This window comes from Canis aureus, chromosome X, assembly GCF_053574225.1.
Source record: "Canis aureus isolate CA01 chromosome X, VMU_Caureus_v.1.0, whole genome shotgun sequence".
Classification (NCBI taxonomy): Eukaryota; Metazoa; Chordata; class Mammalia; order Carnivora; family Canidae; genus Canis; species Canis aureus.
In genome coordinates, this window is record NC_135649.1 from 62,815,214 (window position 1) to 62,840,153 (window position 24,940).

General features: G+C 35.0%; 1 protein-coding gene across 2 annotated transcripts in view; it reads right to left on the reverse strand.

Annotated features, from left to right (window-relative positions):
• Window positions 1-24,940, reverse strand: part of GPR174 (G protein-coupled receptor 174) — a 63,393-nt gene that overhangs the window by 8,823 nt on the left and 29,630 nt on the right. The window contains exon 3 of one of the 2 annotated variants that reach the window (XM_077888207.1): window positions 3,035-3,100. The exons of the other annotated variant lie outside the window; for it this stretch is intronic. The gene's annotated coding sequence lies outside the window, so the exon portion shown is untranslated. The remainder of the gene's footprint in view (window positions 1-3,034; window positions 3,101-24,940) is intronic. 2 annotated transcript variants of the gene reach the window in all.

A 24,940-nucleotide genomic window follows, 5' to 3' on the forward strand; every position in this document is an offset into this window, starting at 1 on the left:
CCAAAAGCCAATTTTATTTTAGAGTTCTAGTTAGGTTTATACTTTAGTAAGCCAAAAAAAGGCAGATCTAGTGCTTCAAGTGACTGCAAATGATGTGGGACTGAATAAGGTGTGTACATGTGTGTGGGAGGCAAATGTTTGTTCCACTATAATTCATAAGTAATCACAAATATTGAATGCAAGAGAGCAAAATAATTTCTTCCTGATTTTTATCAAGACACAGCATATATCAGGTGTCCTTTTTCACTTTTAAAAATCTTCAAAGTCAAATACTTTATAATCTTTCCAGAAAACCTGTCTGGCAACTGCAACTAGGTAAAGAGCTGACTACAACACAGTACACAAATACTTTAGAAAGTCTTTCCTGGCTAATCCTCTTAGGGAATTTACCAGTTCTGTCCTACTGAAAATTTAATCATAATTTTTATTTTAAAGAGGTGTGTTCTGCTTGGATACTACATTCAATTAGGCTTCCAATTTCTCTTATATTTGATAACTCTTATGATTCCTTCATAAGCCAACTTCATAAAGAGGAGGAAGTAACTATGTTTGGACACACAATGCAGTTACTGTGGGCATTGGCAGTTTGCCAGTAAGTTCTTCCATTTGCCTCAGTCTAAATGTCTTTGCGGAGTTCTGAAGCCCATTTCCTCTTCAACAGATAGTGCATCTTGTTACTCTGAGTAGTACTCTTTTAATTACCAAGAGACAGCAAGGAGTATATTACTCCCTCTCACATTACCAATAAGTAATGCCCAGTCACGTTGCCTTTTCTCTGATATCCTACGTTTTGATCTTTCATATCCTGGAGACAAAGGAACATCAATTGGTATTGGTGACCTCAGAGGCTATTAAAATCTGCACTGATAATTAACAAGTACTTTAGCCACTATCCACTTCCTTGCTCTTACCATCTGTTAAAAACTGTTAGTTTGTTCTTATACAGCTCGTATCTCTCAGTATCTTGTTCTTTACACACAATAGAAAGCTATTTGTTTTTATTTTCCCTTTTTCTTAAGCAGTGTTTCTCAAAATGTGGTCTCTGCACTAACTGGAATGCATATTAAAAATGAAAATTTCCAGATGGAACAAATCTTAACTTTCAAAGGATAGAGCCAAGGTAGCTACATTTTAACAAGCTACTAAGATAAACAAATCTGAGACCCTTCAAATCAGAGTCTTCTTTGAGTTACAAAGGGCAACATCAATATTAATTTAGTAATTTTCTTAAGCTAAAATCTTCAATTAGATGACTTTGAAGGGTTGAATGGATAAAAGAACAAAACCCATATATATGCTGCCCATGAGAGACACACTTCAGAAATAAGGACAACACAGATTGAAAGTGAAGGAATGGATAAATATATTCCATGTAAATGAAATAAAACAATAAAAACAAAGCTGGCATATCTATAGTCAGCAGACAAAATAGATTTTAAACAAAGACTGTAATAATAGACAAAGAAAAACACATAATGATAAAGAAGTCAATCCAATAAAAGGACCCAACATTTACATATACATATACATATACATATACATATACATATACATATACATAAAACGTAGGAACACGAAAGTACATAAAACAAATACTAATAGACCTAAAAGGAAAAAAATTACAGCAATGCAATAATAATAGAAAATTTTAACTTCTCACTTATATTAATGGAGAGATCATCCAAAGAAAGAATTAATAAGGAAACATCATTCTTAAATGACACATTGAACCAGATGGACTTTTTTTAAGATTTTATTTATTCATGAGAGACACACAGAGAGAGAGGCAGAGACACAGGCAGAAGGAGAAGCAGGCTCCTCACAGGGAGCCCGATGTGGGACTTAATCCCGGATCCCAGGATCAGGCCCTAGGCCGAAGGCAGATGCTCAACCGCTAAGCCACCCAGGTGTCCCGAACCAGATGGACTTAATATATAGAGAATGTTGCATCCAACAGCAATAAATACACATTCTTTGCAAGTGTACATAGAATATTCTCCATTATAAATGACATATTAAGCCACTAAACAAGTCTTAATAAATTCGGGGAGACTGAAATTGTATCAAACACATTCTCTGACCAATATGGTATGAAACTAGAAAGAAATGGCAAGAAACATTTGGAAAAACCACAAAAATGTGGAGATTAAACAACATGCTTCTGAACAACTAATGGGTCACTGAAGCAATCAATGAAGAAATTTGAAAAATACCGAGAAAGAAATAAAAACAGAAATATGTCGTACCAAAATATATGTGATACAGCAAAAGTGTTGCCTGAGGGAACTTCCTAGCAATACAGCCCTACCTCAAGAAACTAGAAATATCTCAAATAAACCATCTAACTCTATACCTAAATAAGCTAGAAAGGAGTAATAAAAAACCTCAAATTCAGTAGAAGAAAGGAAATAATAAGATCAAAGTGGAAAAAAAATGAAATAAAGACTAAAAAGAAAACAGAAGAGATTAATGAAATTAAAAGCTGCTTCTTTTCAAAGATAAAAAGAATAATAGACCCTTAGCTATACTCACCAAGAAAAAGAAGATAGATGGCTCAAATAAAAAGAAATCTGAAATGAAAGAAGTTACAACAGGTATCACAGAAGTACAAAGGATCATAAGAGACTATTACTAATGTACACCAACAATTTGGACAACCTGAAAGAAACAGAGAAATTCCTAGAAATGTACAATTTTTCAAGACTCAACCATGAGGAATTAGAAATTCTGAATAGACAGATTACTAGTTAGGAGATTGAATCAATAACCAAAAAACCTCCCAACACATAGAAGTCCAGGACCCGATGGCTTTACTGCTTAACTCAACAAACATTGAAAGAATATTTAATAACTATCCTCAAAATCTTCCAAAAAATTAAAAACACTTTCAAAGTCATTTTACAAGCCCAGCATTACCTTAAAACAAAAATTAGACAAAGACACACCAAAGAAAGAAAATTACATGTCAGTGTCCCAGGTAAATATACCTGCTAAAATACTTAACAAAATATTAGCAAATCAAATTCAACAATACCTTAAAAAGGGTGATACACCAATATCAAGTGGGATTAATTCCAAGGATGCAAGAATGGTTCAATGTCTGCGAATCAATCAATGCGATACATTACATTAATAAAATGAAGAATATAAATTATATGATTAAATGATTATATATGATTGCAGATGGAGAAAAATAATTTGACAGAATTCGTATTCATTTATAATAAAACAAAGAGGGTATGGAGGGAATGTACTTAAATATAATTCAGGCCATATATGACAAACCTACAGCTAATATCATACTCAATGATGAAAAGCTGAAAAATTTTCTTCAAAGCTCATGAAAAAGACAAGAATGTCCACACCTCCTATTTTTATTCAACATAGTTTTAGAAGTCCTAGCTAGAACAATTAGGTGGGAAAAATAAATAAAAATGTATCCAAAATGGAAAGGAAGTAAAACTGTCAAAATTTACAGATGACAAATACTGACAGTTATATACTTTATATAGAAAACCCAAAATATTCCATCTAAAAAAATGGCTAACACATGAACTCAGCAAAGTGTCAGGAGAGAAAACCAAGATGCAGAAATCTGTGGTGTTTCTGCATGTTTATCAAATAATCAGAAAGAAATTTAAAAAATAATTTTAAAATTGCATCAAAAATAAAATATTTAGATATATATTTAATCAAGGAAGTAAAAGACTTGTACACTAAAGACTATAAAACAGTGCTGAAAGAACTCGAAGATGGATTTAATATATGGAAAGATATTCTGAGAGAGAGAAGATGACAGCAGAGTAGGGAGACCCTAGGCCTGCCTCATTCCACAAATACAATAAGATAACTATCAAATGATCCTGAATGCCATAGAAATTGACCTGAAGACTTACAGAACAAATTCCACAACTAAAGGGAGAGAAGAGGCTATATTGAAGAAAGTAGGATGTGTAGAGACACAGTATGAGAGAAAGAGACCATGGACTCCATAGTGAGAAGGGAACCATGGTCCTGGAGAAGAGTGAGACACAAAATTCTGGGTGTGCATGAAGAAAATGAATTCTCATAGGAACTGGCTTGTAAAGCCAGAGGGGCTGAATCTCACGACTTCTGGCAACCGGGGTGGGGGGGGCTTAAAACCTGGAGATCCAAAGGTCAGCCGTCTTCACTCAGGGAGATCCCAGAGGCATAGGGGTTGCAATTTAGTATAAGCATAAAATCACCTACAGAAACCAACACATCACCAACACTGCTATCTAACTTGCTTATATCAAGCCTTGCCCTGACATACTTTATTGGAAACACCCTTCCCAGTCACCCTTGCCTCAAACCCAGTGTAATTCCTGCAGGTGGTGTTGTGCTTATACTGAGATGCAGGGGAGGGAAATGGCACCTGACATTCCTTTGTTCCAGTAGGAGTCTCTCTGTGAATGCTGCTTCTCTGGAACATGCTCTGAAATAAACAAATATTCTGTCTCCCTTTCTGATATTTCCCACACATTTCTTCTCCCTTCCCTTATATTCCCTTTCACTATTATTTATATTCCCCAAATGACTCCTAACTCTGGGAAACGAACTAGGGGTGGTGGAAGGGGAGGAGGGCAGGGGGTGGGGGTGAATGGGTGATGGCACTGAGGGGGGCACTTGACGGGATAAACACTGGGTGTTATTCTGTATGTTGGTAAATTGAACACCAATAAAAATAAATTTATTATTAAAAACAAAACAAAAACATAGGAATCACAATATTTACAAGTATCTGCAGGACCCAGAACAGGACTATGGAAGGGACAATGCACTTGAAAGCTTTCCCTTTAAGCACTGCCCACCTGGAGTTCCTGGGGCTGATGATGATGACCTGGAAGACACTCAAGAGGCGGACAGTGCCAATGGACACTCCCCTGCCAACCCCACGAATATAGAGAAAAAAATTGCATCCAAAATCACTGAGGATATGATATAACCCCCAAAATGGCATTGCATTGTGTATTCCAAATGAGAACAGGACCAAAATGTTGGCTACAATCAGATTCTTAACAATGAAATCTGTGGACCTTAGCCTACACCCAGTGAAATAAAGGAAGAGATAATGGTTAAGAAGAGATCAAAAAGGGTGTTGCCTCTTGATGGGATGAGCACTGGGTGTTATTCTGTATGTTGGCAAATTGAACACCAATAAAAAAATAAATTTATTATTAAAAAAATAAAATAAAATAAGTAGGACATACTGTAAAAAAAAAAAGAAATAAACAAATAACTTCCTCACTGTGTGTTCAAGTGCTCTTCAGAAGGTTGTCATTTCAATCCTTCTCTTCAAGTGCAACAGGAGAATGGACTGAGGGAACTCAGCAACTCCATCAAACATAGTAACATTCATACTATAGTAGTCCCAGCAGAAGAGAGAGAAAAAGGGGTAGAAAATTTATTTGAAGAGATAATAGATTAAAACATTGCTACTCTGGGTAAGGAAACAGATATCTAGATCTATGAGAAACAGAGAATCCCTGCCAAAAAGTAACAAAAGCAGATCCACAGCAAGATATATTATAATTAATGTAATGCAAAATATAGAGATATAGAAAAATATGAAAAGCAGTCATACAAAAGAAGACAGTTATATAAAAGGGAACCCACAAAAGAATATCTTATTTTCACCAGAAACTTTGCAATCTAGAAGTTACATGAAATTATCTGTCATCTGTCTATCTATTATCTATCTATCTATCTATCTATCTATCTATCTATCTATCTATCATCTATTTATCTATCTATCTAGTGCTGAATATGGAAAACCTGTAGCGAAGAATACTCGATCCAGCAAGGCTATCATTCAGAATAGAAGGAGAGACAAAGAGATTCTGAGACAAACAAAAGGGAAAGGAGTTCATAACCACTAAACCATCTCTGCAAAAAAATACTAAAGATTATTTTTTAGTGGAAAGGGGAAACCAAAAGTTAGAGTGTAAAAGTAGGAAACATAAAAGCAGGGGAAATGAATATTTCCATAAAATAATCAGTGAAAAAAATACAAGGATTAAAAATATGAAAACACAATCCTAAAGTATGGGTAACAGAGGAGAAAAGAATGGGCTCAAACTTAAAAAAAATCAACTTAATATAGACTATTATATGCAGAAGAGATTATATAAATATTTAATGGCAATCATATATTAAAAACCATTAATAAATAAGAAAATAATAAAGAGAATAAAATCCAAACATATCACTAAAGAAATTTAACAAAACAGGAAAGGTTAAGACAGGAAAAGTGTCAGAGAAAATCATCAAAAACATCTGTAAAACATGTAATAAAAGAGAGCAAATACATATTTATCAATAATTACACTAAATGCAAATTGACTAAATTCTCCAAGCAAAAGGCATATGCTGGAAGAATAGAATAAACACACATACACACACACAAAAAGACCCAAGTATAGTATATGCTGCTTATAAGATCTTTGTTAGACTTAAAGACACCTACAGAGTGAAAATGAGGGAATGAAGAAACATTTATCATGAAAATAGACATCAATCAGGGAAATACAAATCAAAACCACAATGAGATACTACTTTACACTGGTGAGAATGGCTAAAATTAACAAGACAGGAAACAACAAATGTTGGCAAGGATGTGGAGAAAGGGGAACCCTTTTGCACTGTTGGGAATATACACTTGTGCAGCCACTCTGGAAAACAATGTGGAGGTTCCTCAAGAAGATAACAATAGAGCTACTCTATGACCCTACAACTGCACTACTGGCTATTCACCCCAACTATACTGATGTAGTGAAATGACAGGACACCTGCACATCAATGTTCATAGCAGCAATGCTCACAATAGCCAAACTGCAGAAGGAGCCACAATGTCCTTCGACAGAGGAATGAATAAAGAAGATATGGTAAAATCAGAGAGGGTGACAAAGCATGAGAGACTCCTAACTCTGGGAAATGAACAGGGAGTAATAGAAGGGGAATTGGGCAAGGGGATCGGGTGACTGGCTGACGTGCACTGAGAGGGTCACTTGATGGGATGAGCACTGGGGGTTATACTATATGTTAGCACATCGAACTCCAGTAAAAAAAAATATACAAAAAAGGGGATCTTGGGTGGCTCAGCATTTAGCACCTGCCTTCAGCTCAGGGAGTGATCCTGGAGTCCCAGGATCGCATCCCACATCGGGCTCCCTGCGTGGAGCCTGCTTCTCCCTCTGTCTGTGTCTCTCATGAATAAATAAATAAAATCTTTAAAAAATATATACAAAAAATTAAAAAGAGAAAAAAGATGTGATATATATATGTATATATATATATATATATATATATATATATAATGAAATATTACTCAGCCATCAGGAAGGATGAATACCTACCATTTGCTTCAAAGTGGATGGAACTGGAGGGTATTGTGCTGAGTGAAGTAAGTCAATTGGAGAAAAACAATTATCATATGGTTTCACTCATATGTGGAATATAAGAAATAGTGAAAGGAAGTATAAGGGAAAGGAGGTAAACTGAGTGGGAAAAAATTAGAAAGGGAGACAAATCATGAGAGACTCCTAACTCTGGGAAACAAACAAAGGGTTGCAGAAGGGGAGGGAGGTTGGGGGTAGGGTAACTGGGTGACGGGTATGAAGGAGGGCACTTGATGGGATGAGCACTGGGTGTTATATATTGGCAAATGGAATTTAACTAAAATGTGTTAAAAAAAAGAAAATGGATGTCCAAATAAAGCCAAAGTACCAGTACTTACATCATACAAGATAGACTTTAAAACAAAGACTGTAACAAAATACAAGGAAAGACACTATATAATAATAAAGGGGACAATCCATCAAGAAGAAATAACAATTGTAAATATTTATTCATGCCATATGGGGACACCCAAATATACAAACAGTAAATAACACCATAAAGGTAGCAATTGCTAATAATACAATAATAGTATGGGACACCAACATCTCACTTACATAAATGAACAGATCATCTATAAAGAAAATATACAAGGAGCCAATAACTTTGAATGACACACTGTAACAGATAGCTTTAATAGATATATTAACAGAGTACTCCATCATAAAACAGAAGGATTCACATTATTTTCAAATGCACATGGAACATTCTGCAGAATAGGTGAGTTATTAGGCCATAAAACACACACCAGCAAATTAAAAAGATTGAAGTAATACCATGCATCCTTTCTGACCACAATGGTATGAAAGTTGAAATCAACCACACAAAAAAATCTGGAAAGAACACAAATATATGGAAATTAAATAACATGCTACAAAACAATGAATGGGTCCACCAAGAAATAAAATAAGTAAAATAGTCCATGGAAGTAAATAAAATTGAAAAAACAATGGTTCAAAACCTTTGGGATGGAGCACAAGTGGTACTAAGAGGAAAGCTTATAACAAGACTTACCTCAAGAACTAAGAAATATCTTAAGTAAACAACCTAACATTGCATTTAAAAGAGATAGAAAATGAACAGCAAATAATACATAAAATCAGCAAAAGGAAGAAAATAAAGATTAGAACAGAAAAAAAATGAAATGGAAATTTAAAAAGCCAATACAACAGATCAATGAATGAGAAGATGATTATTTGAAAAAGTCAACAAAATTGATAAACCTCTAGCCAGACTTCTAAAGAAAAAAATTTAAAGGACTGAAATAAAGAAAAATACAATGAGAGAGGAGAAATAACAACTAACACCATAGAAATAAAACCCCATAGGAAAATATTATGAGAAACTAGATAACAACAAAATGGACAACCTAGAAGAAAAGGATAAATTCCTAAAATCATATAACCTACCAAAACTGAAACAGAAAAAAATCGTAGACTGATTACCAGCAAAGAAATTGATTTGGTAATCAAAAACAAAAACAAATAATAATCCCCAAAAAACAAAGTCTCAGACCACACATCTTCACAGGTGATTTCTACCAAACATTTAAATAAGAGTTAACACCTATACTTCACAAAGTATTCTAAAAAATAGAAATGGAAGGAAAACCTCCAAACTGTTTCTATGAGGCTGGCATTATCTTGATACAAAAATCAGATAAAGGCAACACTACAAAAGAGAACTATAGGCCACTGTCCCTGATGAAAAAGATGCAACAATCCTGAACAAAATACTAACTAAATCCAATGATACATAAACTAATCATTCACCACATTCAGGTGTGATTTATTCCTGGATTTCAAGTGTGCAGTCAAATGGGGTTTATATCTGGATTGCACGTGTGCAGAAATCAATCAACATGATACATCCCATCGGTAACAGAAAAAATAAGAACCATATGACCATTTCAATAGAGGCAGAAAAAGCATTTGACAAAGTATAACAACCATTAACAATAAAAACCCTCAACTAAATAGGTTTAGAGGGAACATACCTCAACATAATAAAGGCCTTATATGAAAATTCCACAGCTAATAACATTCTTTTTTTTTAAGATTCTATTCATTTATTCATGAGAGACGAGAGAGAGAGAGAGAGTCAGAGACACAGGCAGAAGGAGAAGCAAGCTCCATGCAGGGAGCCGGATGTGGGACTTGATCCTGGGTCTCCAGGATCAGGCCCTGAGCTGAAGGTGGCACTAAACCGCTGAGCCATCAGGGCTGCTCAGTTAATATTATTCTTAATAGAGATTATCTGCAGGCTCTTCCTCTAAAGTCAGGAATAAGACAAGGATGACCATTTTTGCTACTTTATTCAACATAGTACTGAAAGTCCTAGCCGCAGCATCAGACAACAAAAAGAAATAAAAGATATCTATATTAGTAGGAGTAAAACATCCACTACTTGCAGATGACATGATAGTATATATAGAAAACCCAAAGACTCCATGAAAAAAAATGAATTTATAAATGAATTCACTAAACTCAGTATACAAAATCAATATACAGAAATCTATTGGTTTCTATATATCAATAATGAAGCAGCAGAAAGAGAAATTAAGAAAACAATCTCATTTATAATTGCACCAAGAATAAGATACCTAGGGATAAAAATAACCAAAGAAGTAAAAGATCTATACTCTGAAAATTATAAAGCATTGATGAAAGAAATTCAAGAATGACTCAAAAAATGGAAAGACACTTCTTTCTCATGGATTAGAAGAACAAGTATTGTTAAAATGCCTATACTCTCCAAAGAAATCTACAGGTTTAATGCAACACCTATCAAAATATGAACAGCTTTATTCACAGAACTGGAACAAACAATCCTACAATTTATAGGAGACCACAAAAGACCCAGAATAGCCAAAGCAATCTTCAAAAGAACAGTAAAGCTTGAGGCATCCCAATTCTGGACTTCAAGTTTATTACAAAGCTGTAGTAAATAAAATAGCATGGAACTGGCACAAAATAGACCATAGATCATTAGAACAGAATAGAAAATGCAGAAATAAGTCCAAAATTATATGTTCAATTAGTCTTTGAAAAAGGAGGAAATAATATCCAATGGGAAAAAGTCACTTCAATGAATGGTGTTGAGAAAACTGGAGAACAACATGCAAAACAATGAAACTGGACCACTTTCTTATATCACACGTAAAAATAAATTGAAGTGGATTAAAGACTTAAATGTGAGACCTGAACCCATAAAAATCCTAGAAAAAAGCACAGTCCATATCTTTTCTGACATTGTCCATACCAACTACTTTCTCAATAGGCCCCCTGAGGCAAAGTTATTAAAAACAAAAATAAACTATTGGGACTACATCAAAATAAAAAACTTCTGCATAGTGAAGGAAACAATAAAAAAACCTAAAAGACAACCTATGGAATGGGAGAAGATATTTGCAAGTAACATATGCAATAAATGGTTAGTATCCAAAAATATAAAGAACTGATAAAACTCAACATTGCAAAAATAATCCAATTAAAAAGTGAGCAGAAGACATGAACAGACATTTTTCTAAAGAAGACATACAGATGTCCAATAGCTTACAAAAAGATTCCCATCATCACTTATGATCAGGGCAATGCAAAACAAAACTACAATGAGATATCACCCCACATCTGTCAGAATAGCTAAAATCAATAACACAAGAAAGAACAAGTGTGGTGAGGATGTGGAGAAAAAAGAACCCTCCTGCACTGTTGGTGGGAATGCAAACTGATGCAGTCACAATGGAAAAGAGTATGGACTGTCCTCAAAAAGTTAAAACTAGAACTACTTGGGGTGCCTCAGTGTCTTAGTCGGTTAAGTGTCCAACTCTTGATTTCAACTCAGGTCATGATCTCAAGGTTGTGAGATTGAACCACATGTCTGGCTCCATGCTGGGTATAGAGCCTTCTTAAGAGTTTCTCTCTCTCTCTCTTCCTTTGCCCTTCCCCACAATCTCTAAAATAAAATAATAATAAAATAAAATAAATAAAATAAAATAAAATAAAATAAAATAATAAAATAAAATAAAATAAAATAAAAATAGAACAACCTTATGATACAGCAGTTGCATGACTATTTGCCAAAAGAATACAAATACACGAATTCAATAGGATACATGCACATCTATGCTTAAAATAGCATTATATACAATAGCCAAGATATGGAAGCAGCCCAAGTGTCCTTTGATTAACGAATGGATAAATAAGTGGCATGCGCATGTGCACACACACACACACACACACACCCAATGTAATATTACTCAGCCATGAAAAAAACTGCAATCTTGTCATTTACAATCACATGAATAGATCTAGAGAATATAATGGTAAGTGAAGTGATTCAAAGAAAGATAAATACCTTACAATTTCACTGTTTTTCTTTTTAGAGAGAGAAAGAGAAAGAGAGAGAGAAAGAGACAGACAGTGGGTAGAGGAGAGGAAGTGGGAAAGGGAAAGGGCATCTTAAGTAGGTTCAAAGACTAGCAAGAAGCCTGATGTGTGGCTCAATCTCACAACCCGGAGATCATGACCTGAGCTGAAGTCAAGAGTTGGTCAACTGACTGAGCCACCCAGGCACCTCATGATTTAACTCTTGTATGGAATTTATGGAAGAAAACAAATGAGCAAAGGGCAAAAAGAGAGAAAACCAAGAAACAGACTCTTAACTATGGAGAACAAACTGAAGGTTACCAGAGGACAAGTGTGTGTGAGGGGGTTAAATAGATTATGGGGATAAAAGTGGATTGGTCATGATGAGTACAGGGTGAAGTATGGAAGTGTTGAATCACAATATTATACACTGGAACTAATATAATACTGTATGTTAACTGTAATTAAAACAAAAACTTATAAAAATTGGAAATACACCTATATTAATAGATTGCAAAATTAATATTGTCAAGATATTCATAGTACCCAAAGGAATCTGATTTAATGCAATCCCTATAAAAATTCCAAAGTCATTTTTCACAGAACTAGAACAAATAATCCTAAAATTTGTGTGAGCCCACAAAGGACCCTTAATAGCCAAAACAATCTTGAGAAAGATAAACAAAGCTGGAGGTATCACACTTGTTAATTTCAAGCCAAGCTACAAAGTTATAAAAATTGAAACAGTATGGTATTGGTATAAAGACAGAGACACAGATCAAGAGAACATAACTGAGAGCTCAGTATTAAACCCAGTACATAGACAATTAATTTGTGACTAAGGAGCCAAGAACATACAATAGAGAAAGGACATTTTCTTCAATAAATGACACAGGGAAAGCTGGACAACTAGATGCAAAAGAATGACATTAGACCACTAACTTACTCTGTACACAAAAGTTTACTCAAAGTGGATTAGATAATTGAATGTGATCCCTGACACTATGAAATACCTAAAGGAAAACAGGTGGTAAGCTCATTTACATTGGTTTTAGTGTTATTTTTTTTTTGGATTGGACTCCATATACAAGTGAAACAAAGGCAAAAATATGCAAATGGGAATACATCAAACTAAAAAGCTTCTGTGCAGTAAGAGAAATCATCATTAAAACAAAAAGCCAACATACTGAATGGGAGAAGATTTTTGCAAATTATTTATCTGACAAAGGGCTACTAACTACAATATATAAAGAATTCATTAAACTCAGCCACAATGATGAAAATAATTTAAAAACTGGCAGAGTATCTGACTAAATATTCTCCCAAAGAGTACATACAGATAACCAACAGGTACTTGAAAAGATGTTCAGCATTACTAATTATTAGGAAAATGGAAATAAAAATTGCAATAAATTAGCATTTCACACCAGTTAGAATGATTCTTATCAAAAAAATATGAAATAACAATTATTGGAGAAGATATGGAGCAAAAGTGAATGCTCCTGCACTGTTGATGAGAATGTAAATGGTGCAGTAACTATAGAAGGATGGAATATGCATTATTCCTCAAAAATATAAAAAATAAAACTACCTTACAATTCAGCAATGGCAGTTATGGGTATTTAATTGAAGAATACAAAAATGCTCATTTAACAGTACTCATCATCCAGGAAATACGAATCAAAACTACAATGAAATATCACCTCACATTTGTCAGAATGGCTAAAATAAACAACACAAGAAACAACAGATGTTGGTGAGGATATGAAGAAAGGGGAGCCCTCTTACACTGTTGTGGGAATGCAAGGTGGTTTAGCCACTCTGGAAAACAATTTGGAGGTTCCTCAAAAAGTGGAAAGTAGAACTATTCTTTGATCCAGCAATTGTACTACTAAGTATTTACCCCAAAACTACCAAAGTATTAATCCAAAAAGAGACATGCACGTGGATGTTTTTTTACATTTATTTTTTTTTTTTTAATTTATGATAGTCACACAGAGAGAGAGAGAGAGAGAGAGAGGCAGAGACATAGGCAGAGGGAGAAGCAGGCTCCATGCACCGGGAGCCCGACGTGGGATTCGATCCCGGATCTCCAGGATCGCGCCCTGGGCCAAAGGCAGGCGCCAAACCGCTGCGCCACCCAGGGATCCCTTACATTTCTTTTTTAAAAATACTTTATCCATTTATTTGAGAGAGAGAGAGAGGAATAAAGAGAGAGAGAGAGAGAGTGTGGAGGGAGGAGCAGAGGGAGAGGGACAAGCAGACTCTGTGCTGAGAACAGAGCCCAACACAGGGCTCAATCCAATGACCCTGAGATTATGACCTGAGTGGAAACCAAGAGTCAGATGCTAAAGTGACTGAGACACTCAGGCACCCCCATGCAGATGTTTATAGCAGCATTATCTACAATAGCCAAATTATGGAAACAGCCCAAGTGTCCATAGACTGATGAATGGATAATGAAGTGATATATGGGATGCCTGGGTGGCTCAGCAGTTGAGCATCTGCCTTTGGTTCAGGGCATGATCCCAAAGTCCCAGGATTGTGTCTCACATCAGACTTACTGCATGGCACCTGCTTCTTCTATGTCTCTGCCTCTCTCTCTCTCTTTGTGTGTGTGTGTGTGTGTGTGTCTCATTAATAAATAAATAAAATCTATAAAAAATAACGAAGTGATATATATACCATTTCCTTATCCATTCACATATGTATATGAACACACACACACACGTATGTATATATATATACACACTTTTAAAGAATGAAGAATATTTAGAGTGCCCCCTCCCCCAGTAAAGAAATGAGAGCCTAAATAAACTGACTTTCGCATGGTCGCACTGACATCCAATGGCAGAGATGGAACAAGAACTCAAGAATTCTCACTCTTAATCTAATATGATTTTCATTACACTGAAGTTCGTCTGCTATGACTAATTTAAAGAAATTCATCACAATTTATATTTTCCAATCTATGTTACCTTCAAATGGTCACTTTGCAATGCTGTATGCTTACCCTAGTGATGCTATGTTTTGAGAAATATTCTCATAATGTATTCTTTGTATTTATCTTTGAGGCAATTTTGAACTAGTCAAGAAAAAGAGAGAGAGAGGCAAACCATAAAGTGGACTTTCAACTATGAGAACAAACTGAGTGTTCCTGGAGAGGAGGTGGGCCAGGGGGATGGGATGCTTGAAATATGTGATGCGTATTAAGGAGGGCACTTATTGTGATGAGCACTGGGTGTTTTATGTAAGTGAGAATCACTGAATTCACTAATCACTGCCACTAATATTACATTGTATGTTAACATTGTATGTTAACTCACCAGAATTATAAAATAAAATAAAATAAAATATAAAACAAAACTTTGGAAAGGTAACAAAATGCTGATTCAAAAAGATATATGTATCCCTATGTTCATTGCAGCATTAGATACACTGGCCTATAATTGAAACAACATAAATGTTTATTGATGAACAGATAGAGAATATGTGTATGTATACACACACACACTGGATTACTACTCAGCCATAAAAAAAGCATGAAATCTTGCTATTTGCAACAACATAAAATCAAATAAAGAATCTTTATCAGCAAATGCAAATCTTTGTAACTTTCCATAATAAAACCATTAATATTTAGCAATATTTCAAAAGGTGGAACATATATTTATATTTTATATCTTTCTATAACATTTTGACATGAGTAATAGCTTTGTTTTCTCTTTATTATGTTAAATAGCATAACTTTCTTAGTTTAGATTGATATAAATCTGCAGGTGTCTTTATCAGTTATAGGTTGAAGCATATGTACAAAATCTTTTAAGTATCCACACCGTGATGACCTAAAACTCTGACATTCAAAAAAACTTATTTATTTTTCTGGCCTTATCACTTATACTCTTCTAAATGCTCTAGGCTTCCATTATGTCAGGGTATCCTTGAATACATCATGTACTTTGCTCTGACATCTCTGACTTTTAATTTAACCTACACTTCTTTATTTTCCAAGTTTTTGAATAATCCAGTTTCACATAATTTTTGCACAAGTGTTATATTCAAATATATTTGAATATGAATATAGCACAAGTGTTATAGTATGTGTTTTAAAGTCTTTTCAAGTTATAAAATTCAAAAACATTTAATAATTTCTACCTAATGTTTTAATCATTGATATGAGCTACATCAAAGCATTTGGGGATTACAAAAGACACTTTTTAAAAGAACATTTCCTTTTATTAGAATTACATCTGATTTTTTTTATAGAATTGTCTCTCTTCCCTCAACAGTAAAATTTGTTCTTATGTATTATCATTTGCTAATGGATAAAACAAGTGCTCTGAATGGCATCCCAGTGAACTGATTAGGATTTCCTTCATGGTTTCTCCTGAAATATTTACAATGTATTCATTTAAGTATTTGGGAATCAAATTGAAGAAACTTTCAGGAACAATCAAAAAGAAAATACATCTTCAGAGAAACCGGGGTCTCACAAGTTCATTGTCCATTTCGCATTTTTTTAAAAAGTCCAATTGTAAATTTATGATTTTCATTTGCAGCCTTGAACTAAGGCAGAATACACAACTCAAAATAGTCACTGCTTTTTAAAAAAAATAACTCTCCAAAATATACATTTAAGCAGCCACATTGTATTACCATCAAAGGAAGTACAAATAAAATCAAGTCAGATTAAAAAATTATCCCCTTCCATTCAAATACACAACAAGATGGAGTAGAGCACACTTTGTGGCAATGTGGTACTCTTTTTACTTTCTCTACCACAGCCTGCTGCCTTCCTATAGGAGGAAATGACGAGTCCCTCCCCCACCATAGCAAGGGGAATCACCAAGTACCTTAATGTGTGTTGAATGGTCCCTGGTCTTTAAAACTTGAAGTTGAAAAAAAGATCATACTTTTTCTAATTAAATTTACCTGTTGATTTTATCACTTTTATTTCTGACATAGGCCAATTTCTTACCTCTCTATGTTATGAACTACTCAAAAAGATGGACTTCTGGATACCTGTAAGCCTAGGAAATAAGTTTAGCCTACGGGAAGTTTAGGAGTAATTTAGTCACGAGCTTGGTATTTTCTTATTTTAAATTCCTTCCCCTTAAGTGAATCTTGCAAAAGGTTAAAAGAGAAGCCATTTCTTTTTTTTAAATATTTTTATTTAGTTATTCATGAGAGAGAGAGAGAGAGAGAGGCAGAGACACAGGCAGAGGAAAAAGCAGGCTACATGCAGGGACCCTGATGAGGGATTCAACCCCGGGACTCCAGGATCAGGCCCTGGGCCAAAGGCAGGCATTAAACCGCTGAGCCACCCAGGGATCCCCAAGAGAGGCCATTTCTAAACCAAAAAAATTGTGTGTGTGTGTGTTTCGTGGTATCATTTTTTTAAATAATAAATTTATTTTTTATTCGTGTTCAATTTGCCAACATACAGAATAACACCCAGTGCTCATCCTGTCAAGTGCCCCCCTCAGTGCCCGTCACCCATTCACCCCCACCCCCCCACCCTCCTTCCCTTCCACCACCCCTAGTTCGTTTCCCAGAGTTAGGAGTCTTCATGTTCTGTCTCCCTTTCTGATATTTCCTACCCATTTTTTCTCCCTTCCCTTCTATTCTTTTCACTATTATTTATATTCCCCAAATAAATGAGACCATATAATGTTTGTCCTTCGATTGACTTATTTCACTCAGCATAATACCCTCCAGTTCCATCCACGTTGAAGCAAATGGTGGGTATTTGTCATTTCTAATGGCTGAGTAACAAAGTAAAAAGTATTTTTTTTTTCTCAACGAAGAGCATTATTTCCAATATTTAGTTGTTTTTAATGGTTATATTTCTGAAATGAAATGTAAGTACCCACCCCTTGAAATGCATTTAGAGTTCATTGTATTTACCCCTTTTCTTTGTACATTTTAACAAGTGTTAGCAAATTACAATTTAGCTTTAAGAGATGGCCATGGCTTGAGTTCAGATGGACCGTCTGTACTTACCAACATAAATATATGTCATGTACAAAGTGATTGGAATAATAACTCTAACAGTTTGATATTTCATTGCTTTTTATCAGCAGTTCACATCAGTGACAGAGTAATTGCAAATATGTGAAGTCTGATTATTTTTATCAGGATGATCTTCAAATGGTTATATGCTTCCATCATTTGTTATGTTAATGGTACTATCTCTCTCTCTCTCTCTCTCTCTCTCTCTCTACCTATGTACCTATCATCCAACTATCCATACACGAATCACTTAGACAAGGCTTCATACATGAGATAAGAGGAATATTAAAACAAACTGCTAACAATTCTAAATTTATCTAAAACCAAGACCCTTCTCTTTCACTGTCCTTTCCAATATTGGGAACATCACTGATATCATTAATAATTCAAGGGTTCAAATTTAAAGTCTTCTTTAATCCTTCCCCCCCCCCCAAGACTTTTCTTCTCAGCCTTCTTTTTTTAATGATTTTATTTATTTATTCATGAGAGACACACACAGAGAGAGGCAGAGACACAGGCAGGAGAAGGAGGCTCCATGCAGGGAGCCCGACGTGGGACTCAATCAGTGTCTCCAGGATCATGCCCTGGGTGGAAGGCAGCGCTAAACCGCCACCATGCTGCCCTCTTCTCAGTCTCCTTATATAGACTGCTACTGGGTTCATTTGATCTTCCTCATAACATTGTTCTGATCAGCCTTATTTTTGCCTTAGCCCTGGCTCTATCTGACTTATTACTCTCATAACCTTTCTAACTATTCCATAAACATAGTCTACATACCACACCAAGGTATTCATCTGTAGGAAAATCCTTTGCCTGGGAGGATGAATAGTACTCTCTATTTGGAACCTCTGCATTTGTGGAAAATTACCCAAGAAACTCAAACACAACACACACAACACACACAACACACACACACACACACACACACACATATTACCATTCTGGACTCCATCAATGCATTGAAAATTTAGAATACGGAACATCTCACAGTGCTACTAAATAAAAAAAAAACTTATCAAAAAGTAAGCATCCAACTGAGTTTGCTTTTCCTACCATTTGAAGGTAATATAGATTTGAAAATATATATTGTGATGCATTTCTTTAAATTAGTCATAGCAGAGGAACTTCGGTGTAATGAAAATCATATTAGGTTAAGAGTGATAATTCTTGAGTTCCTGTTCCATCTCTGCCATTGGATGTCAGTGCGACTATGGGAAAGTCAATTTATCTAGGCTCTCATTTCCTTGCTGGGGGGGGCACTCTAAATACTCTTGATTTTTAGTTTTTACTTGACGTCCAGATAGTTATCCAGTGCAATGCTAGTTTCAACTGTACAAAATATAGTGATTCAACACTTCCATATAGCACCCAGTGCTCATCACAAGTGCACTCCTCAATTCCCATCATCTATTGAACCAATGCCCCAACTCCCACTCCCCTCCAGTAATCATTCGTTTTTTTCTGCATAGTTAACAGTCTGTTTCTTGATTTGCTTCTCTCTCTTTTTTTTACTCTTTGCTCCTTTGTTTGGTTTTCTACTTCCATATATGAGTGAAACAACATGGCATTTGTCTTTCTCTGACTGACTGAATTCACTTAGCATAACACTCTCTAACTCTATCCATGTCATTGCAAATAACAAAATTTCATCCTTTTTTATGGCTGAGTAATATTTCAGTGTGTGTGTGTGTGTGTGTGTGTGTGTGTGTGTGTGTGTAAGACTTCTTTATCCATTCATCAGTTTATGGACACTTTATCCATTCATCAGCTGTTTCCATAATTTGGCTATTGTAGTTAATGCTGCTATAAACATCTGCATGGGGGTGCCTGAGTGTTTCAGTCACTTTAGCATCTGACTCTTGGTTTCCACTCAGGTCATAATCTCAGGGTCATGGAATTGAGCCCTGTGTTGGGCTCTGTGCTCATCACAGTCTGCTTGTCCCTCTCCCTCTGCTCCTCCCTCCACTCTTTCTCTCCCTCTCTCCCTCTCTTTATCCCTCTCTTTCTCTCTCTCTCTCTCTCAAATAAATGGATAAGTAAAGTAGTTTTAAAAAATAAATATAAAAAAATCCAGGTGCATGTCTCTCTTTGGATTAATATTTTAGTAGTTTTGGGGTAAATACTTAGTAGAGCAATTGCTGGATCAAAGAATAGTTCTACTTTCCACTGTTTGAGGAACCTCCAAATTGATTGCCAGAGTGGCTAAACCACTTTGCATTCCCACCAATAGTGTGAGAGGGTTCCTTTTCTCCTCATCCTTGTCAAATCTATGTCTTGTGTTGTTGATTTTAGCCATTCTGACAGATATAAGGTGATATCTCATTGTAATTTAGATCTCCATTTTCCTGATTATCAGTAATATTGAGCATATTTTCATGTGTATGTTGATCATCTGTATGTCTTTATTGGAAAAATGACTATTCATGTCATCTGCCCATTTTTAACTAGGTTTATTGGGGTTTGGGGTGTTTTTTGGTTAGTTCCTTATAGATTTTGGATACTACATCTTTAACAGATATGTCCTTTACAAAGATCTCCCATTCCAAAGGTTACCTTTTAGATTTCTTGATTGTTTACTTAGCTGTGCAGATTTTTATCTTGAAGCCCCTGTAGTTTATTTTTCCTTTTGTTTCCCTTGCCTCAGGAGACCTAGTTAGTAACAAGGTGCCAAAAACGAAGCGGTTGCTGCCTGTGTTCCCCTCTAGGATTTTGATCATTTCCTGTCTCACACTTAAGTCTTTCATCCATTTTGAATTTATTTTTGTGTATGTGTAAGAATACAATCTAGTTTCATTTTTTTTGCATGCTGCTGTCCATTTTTCCCAACACCATTTGCAGAAGAGACTCTCTTTTTTTCCATTGGATATTATTTTCTCCTTTTCAAAGATAAACTGACCGTATACTTTTGGATTTATTTCTGGATTTTCTATTTGTTCCATTGATCTATGCATTTGTTTTTGTGCCAGTACCATACTGTCTTGATCACTACAACTTTGTAATATAACTTGAAGTCTGGAATTGTAATGCCTCCAGCTTTGCTTTTCTTTTTCAAGTTTGCTCTGGGCATTGGGGGTCTTTTGTGCTTCCATACAAACTTTAGGATTGTTTACTCTAGGTCTGTGAGAAATGCTGGTGGTATTTTGATAGGGATTGCATTGTATTTTTTAAGATTTTAATTTATTTATTTGAGAGAGAGAGAGAATGAATGGTGGGGAAGGGAAGAGGGAATGAGAGTAGCAGACTCCCCACTGAGCAAGGAGCCCATTGTGAAGCTGAATCCCAGGACTTTGAAATCATGACCTGAGCTGAAGGCAGACACTTAATTGACTGAGCCACCCAGATGTCCGACAGGAATTGCTTTAAATGTGTAGATTTCTTTGGGTAGTATTGACATTTTAACAATATTTGCTTTACAATTCATAAACATGAAATATCTATCTATTTCTTTGGTCATCTTCATTTTCTTTCATTAGTATTTTATAGTTTTCAACGTACAGGTCTTTCATGTCTTTGCTTAGGTTTATTCCTAGGTGTCTTATTAATTTTGTTGCACTTATAAATGAGATTGATTCTGGAATTTCTCTTTCTGCTGTTTTATTATTGGTGTATAGAAATGCAAGGGTTCTGTATATTGATTTTATATCCTGTGATTTTACTGAATTTGTTTATCATATCTAGTAGTTTTTAGTGGAGACTTTCAGGTTTTCTATATACAGTATCATGGCATCTGCAAAAAGTTAAAGTTTTACTTCTTCCTTTCTGATTTGGATGCCTTTTCTTTCTTTTTGTTGTCTGACTCCTGTGCCTAGAACTTCCAGTCTATGTTGAATAAAATCATGTGAGTGTCCATTCTTGCCTTGTTCCTGACCACAGAGGAAAAGCTCTCCATTCTTTCTCATTTTGCTTGACATTAGTTGTAGGTTTTTCATATAAGGCCTTTATTATTTTAAGGTATTTTCTATCTACATCTACTTTGTTGAGGATTTTTATCATGAATAGATGTTATAGTTTGTCAGATGTTTTTTCTGCATCTATTGAAATTATTGCATGGTTGTTATATTTCTTTAATTAATGTGATGCATCATGTTACTTTATTTGTGAATATTGAACAATCTTTGCATACCAGAAATAAGTCCCACTTGATCATGATGAAGGGTCTCTTTAATGTACTGCTAGATTTGGTTTGCTCTTATTTTATTTTATTTTATTTTATTTTATTTTATTTTATTTTATTTTTTTATTTATTTTGTATTTATTTATGATAGTCACACACAGAGAGAGAGAGAGAGGCAGAGACATAAGCAGAAGGAGAAGCAGGCTTCATGCACCGGGATGCCCGACGTGGGATTCGATCCCGGGTCTCCAGGATCACACCCTGGGCCAAAGGCAGGCGCTAAACCGCTGCGCCACCCAGGGATCCCTGCTCTTATTTTATTGAGGACTTTTGTGTTTTTATTCATCAGAGATATTGGACCTTTTTTTAGTGGAGTCTTTATCTAGTTTTGGTATCAGGGTAATGCTGGAGACCTAGAATGAATTTGAAAGTGTCTCTTCCATTTCTGTTTCTTTGGAGTATTTTGAGGAGAAAAGTATTAACTCTTCTCTAAATGTTTGGTAGAATTCACCTGTGAACACATATGGTCATGGACTTTTGTTTTTTGGGAGATTTTTTTTTATTAATGATTCAATTTCTTTGGTGGTTATTGGTCTGTACAAGTTTTCTCTTTCTTCCTGTTACATTTTTTGGTAGTTTATATCTTTTTAGGAATTATTTCTTCCAGGTTGTCTAATTGTTGGTATATAGTTTTTCATTATATTCTCCTTTAAGTATGTTTCTCTGGGATTGGTTGTTATTTTTCACTTGTAATTATTGTTATTTGGGTCCTTTCTCTTATTTGATAAACCTGGCTAGAGTTTCATCAATTTTATTTTTTTTAAATAAATAGCTTCTGTTTTCATTGATCTGTTCTATTGGTCTTTTTTTTTTTTTAGCTTCTCTATCATTTATTTCTGCCCTAATCTTTATTATTTCCCTCCTTCTGCTATCTGTAGGCTTCATTGTTGTTCTTTTTCTAGCTCCTTAAGGTGAAGGTTAGGTTTTTTATTTGAGATTTTTATTGCTTCTTGAGATAGACCTGTATTTCTATATACTTCCCTTTTAGGATCACTTTTGTTTGGATCCTAAATGGTTTTGGATTCCAATGGTTTTGGGCATTCTGTTTTCATTTTCACTTATTTCTGTGTATTTTTTACTTCTTCTTTTATCTCCTGGCTGTCCCATTCATTGTTTAGTGGCATGTTATTTAAGCTCCATGCATTTGTGGTCTTTACAGATTTTTCTTGTAGTTAAGTTCTAGTTTCATAGCATTGTGTTCTGAAAAGGCGTATGGTATGATTTCAATCTTCTTGTATTTGTCAAGGCCTGTTTTGTGGCCTAATGTGTGATTTATTCTGGAGAATGTTCCACGTGGACTTACAAAGAATGTGTATTCTGCTGTTTCAGGATGAAATGCTCTGAATATATTTGTTAAGTCCATCTGTTCCAGTTTGTCATCCAAAGTTATTGTTTTCTAGTTGATTTTCTGTTTAGAATATTTGTCCATTGATGTAAGTGAGGTTTTAAAATCCTCTGCTGTCATTATATTATTACCAATTAGTTCTTATATGTTTTTGTTATTTTAAATTTTTATTTATTTATTCATGAGAGACACACACACAGAGAGAGGAAGAGACACAGGCAGAGGGAGAAGCAGGCTCCATGCAGGGAGCCTGACGTGGGACTAGATCCCAGGACTCCAGGATCACGCCCTGGGCCAAAGGTGGCGCTAAACCACTGAGCCACCTGGACTGCCCTTAATTGGTATTTTTTGAATAGAGAGTGGACGTGAGTATGGGGGGAGGGAAGAGGGAGACTGATAGTCCTAAACAGGCTTAACACTCAGTATGGAGCCCAATGTGGACTTCATCTCACAACCCTGAGATCATGACCTGAACTGAACATCAAGTATCTGATGCTTAACCAACTGAGACACCCAGGCACCGTTTGTTATTAATTGTTTTTCATATGTGAGTGCTCTCATGTTAATGTATAAATATTTACAATTGTTAGATCCTCTATTTGGATTTTGCCCTTTGTTATTATATAGTGCCTTTATTTGTCTCATGTAACACTCCTTGTTTTAAAGTCTAGTTTGTTTACAATAAGTATTACTGCTCAGGCTTTCTTTTGACATCCATATGCATGATAAATGTAGGTGTTTTTAGGTCTAAAAATAGTCTCTTTTAAGCAACATATAGATTGTTGTTTCTTTTTAATACATAATAACATCCCATGCCTTTTGATTGGAGAATTTAGTCCATTTATATTTAAAATAATTATTGATAGATATGTATTTATTGCAACTTTCTTACTTGCTTGTCATTGTTTCTGGAGATTTTCTCTGATCTTTTCTTGTCTTTGTCCCTTTTAGTCTCTTCTTGGCACTAAAAACATCTCTGTTAATATTTCTCACAGGGCTTGTCCAATGGTCATGAATTGCTTTAGTTTTTGTTTTTCTGGGAAACTCTTCAGTCTATTTCTATTCTGAATGATAGCCTTGCTGGATAGAATATTTTTGCTTCAGATATATCCCATTCAGCAATTTGTCACATAATGTCACTCCTTTCTGGCTTGTCAAGTTTGTGTTGAGAAACCTTCAGCTAGACTTAATGGTTTTTCTCTGTACATTAGGGACTTGTTTTGTTTTGCTACTTTTAAGATTTTTTTCTTTATCATTATATTTTGGAAATTAAATCACACTATACCTTGGTGTTGACCTGCCTTTGTTAATTTTGATAGTTCTCTGTGCCTTCTTGATCTCGATGTATGTTTCCTTCTGCAGATTAAGGAACTTTTCAACTATCATTTTTTGAAATACATGTTCTGATGCTTTTTCCCACTCTTCTTTTAGCACTTCTATAAAATGAAATTTTGATGTACTATGTTTGATGGACTCATTGAGTCCCCTAAATCTACTCTTGTGTTGCATTATTCTTGTTTCTCTCTTTGTTCAAATTGATTACTTTCCATTACTTTGTCTTCCAGGTTATGAATCCATTCCTCTCTTTGCTATTCATTGCATCAAGCCTGTTCCTGATCTTGTTTA